The sequence below is a fragment of the Rhipicephalus microplus genome, chromosome 8 (genome assembly GCF_043290135.1).
Source record: "Rhipicephalus microplus isolate Deutch F79 chromosome 8, USDA_Rmic, whole genome shotgun sequence".
Lineage (NCBI taxonomy): Eukaryota > Metazoa > Arthropoda > Arachnida > Ixodida > Ixodidae > Rhipicephalus > Rhipicephalus microplus.
In genome coordinates this window covers 106817241-106819839 of record NC_134707.1, presented here as the reverse complement: position 1 = coordinate 106819839, position 2599 = coordinate 106817241, and the positions used below count along the sequence as shown (strand labels likewise).

The window sequence follows — 2599 nt, the reverse complement described above, 5'->3', positions numbered from 1 at the left end:
GACGTTTTATGAAGAGTTAAGCTGGAATGCGCATATTAGCCAACTATGTGTAGACTTATCAAAAAGCATTGGTATTACGTACAGAATTTCTAAACTGATTCCCCTATGACTTAAAAAACAGCTATACACTTGCCTTTTTTATTCTAAGCTGTGCTATGGAGCTCTGAAGTGGGGAACAACTACCAAAACTAACTACAAGAAACTTGTACTTCTACAAAAAAGGGTTCTCCGCATATTCTGCAAACACCAAGGAAAATAGCAAACCTGAGGACAGCACCTTTATTTCAAAGATATCATATGCTTCGTGCCGATCAAGTCTATTATATGAAAATACTGCAAATCATATACAGCAGAAAACTGTATGAGCCCAACGAAGAAGCTAGACAACATACTTATCCGATCCGCCAAATCTTACGCCGTCCAAAATGAACAAGAACAAATTATGGTAAACACACTTTTACCCATCAAACAACTTGCATAATAAACAAATTAAAACATAAGCCTAATTTTGACTCTACAGAAAAAGCATTTAAGGTACAAATCAAAGAAGTGCTAATGCAGGAAAACATACTTTTGATGGATCCTAAAAAATACTGATGTCAGCAATGGTAGTAGTCGGGCGATGGAAATCTTTTACTGCATGTATTTTAATAACTAGAAAATATAAGGGTATGTATCACATGCCTCTAATGTTCTAGTCTGATTCCTTTCTGAGTGATTGTTATTTAAGTATGTTATGTTGTAAGTATGTTACAAGATTTGTATAATCAGTCAGATTCATTGTAACATGATATTTTTGTCAGCTATTCTTTGCTCTGTTGCTTTTTTTGTTCATGAAGATCTGGATGCCACGAAAGGTGGTTTTTATTTTTATTTTTTTGATGTACGAACTCTGTACAAGGGTGTTGGGTCCTCTGTCAGGCTATATGCCTTTAGCTCCAACATCATTTTGTTGCTTGTGTCTTGTACAAGAAAACAATAAAACAAAGTTTGAAAAGTGAAATTGAAAAAATTGAAAATACATTCGCAACAATATGTTTCTTGGGGAAAGGTGGCAGAATAAACTGATAACCCGCTTTCTCGTCATTTTCAATAAATAAACCTGTTACTACGGCCTATACCGCCGACGCCACACACTCTTTCCGTATTCGATGCTACTTTTGTCCACATCCAAGCCGACGAAACAGCAGAAGGAGCAGGTCACTGATCGAGCGTGAACTGACGGAGGGTTGAACACGTACGTCCAAATGACGGGTTTATTAAAAGCATCTCACTCCACGTATTTTGCGGTTCTTCAGCACGTTGCAACCATCATTGCGTTTTCAGATCATTATCCTTGATTGTCATCATTTACACTCATCAGCTTTCCAAACTTTTGCTATGAGCATTTTAATTTTGTTCCACTTCACAACGTTGGCTTGTATTTTAAGAGCACTCTCCTAATACCAAAGCTTTACAATCGGGCGTGGTTTGCGCAAGCCAGTACTTGTATGTCCTATAAGCTATACTTAAAAAATGTGGCGAAAAAAGCGCGCGTGGCAATTTTTAAGATTCTGCAGAGCTAAAACGTAAATTTCCCCTTAAGCGTGCCTTTTTTTATTTCTAACTATGAAGCCTCTAGTGACATCCGGCCTCTCGTCAGATTAAAACTAACAAAATTACGCAGGATTCCCGTAACCAACTTGCTCCTTGTGTCCGTAAACTGGTGAACCAGCCCATTATTCTCGGTGAATTTTCGCGAAGAAAAAATGCGAAAAGGTGAAAGTTTGCACGGAACTTTCATTCAATGATACATTCATTTCTTGAAGTACCAAGGGAATTTTTAGGCGTTGGTGATATTGCAATTTCGAAATACACTATAGCGTTGTGAAGGCAACAAAATTAAATCTTTCAGTCAACCCACGGCGAACATTTTAGTAATAACAAAAAAAATGCGTCGGCCGGGAATCGAACCCGGGTCAACTGCTTGGAAAGCAGCTATGCTAACCACTATACCACCGACGCTTTTTTTTCTATGGTATTTATTAAAGTACTTGGGCAATAAAGACAATATCAAGCGAACAAAAGTACAATCAAATCGCCAAAGTAAGCGCTCAAGCGTTACTCATAAACACTAAATGGCTAACACAGCGTGAGTTCCTCACATGAAGAGTTCTTCACATCGTGTTATACAAACAAAAAAGGGGTGAGGTCAAACAGTTCTCTAAGACGGAGTACCAGTCCGGTCTAAAGTCTAGCTCGTCGTAGATGTTTTTTAGGTGGATAGCCATTTGAATGAAGTGTGCGTTTGAAGATGTGGTGGGCTCTGCATTGCGGTCTTGCATTCGTGTCTTCCACAAGCTGTGCAAACCCATGAGGAAAAACATATCATATGGTACTTCATCAAGTGTTGCTGGCAGAAGATAACGTATTGTGTGAGAATTTATGACAAAACGTTTTTTCAGTGCTCGCTGAAGGACATCCCAAAATAGTATGGCATCTTTGCAGCTAACAAAGCAATGTTCAATCGTTTCCGGCACATCACATAGACGGCAGTTAACAGACGGAATGAAAATACCTTTTCTTTCTTACCATGTGTTTACCGCCAATGTTTCAGAGT

At 38.6% G+C, this 2599-nt stretch overlaps 1 non-coding gene across 1 annotated transcript; it reads right to left on the bottom strand.

Annotated features, from left to right (window-relative positions):
• Positions 1-1932: 1932 nt before the first annotated feature.
• TRNAG-UCC (transfer RNA glycine (anticodon UCC)) lies at positions 1933-2004 on the bottom strand. The gene has a single exon. It is a non-coding gene; the product is annotated as a tRNA-Gly (tRNA).
• Between the last annotated feature and the right edge of the window lie 595 nt (positions 2005-2599).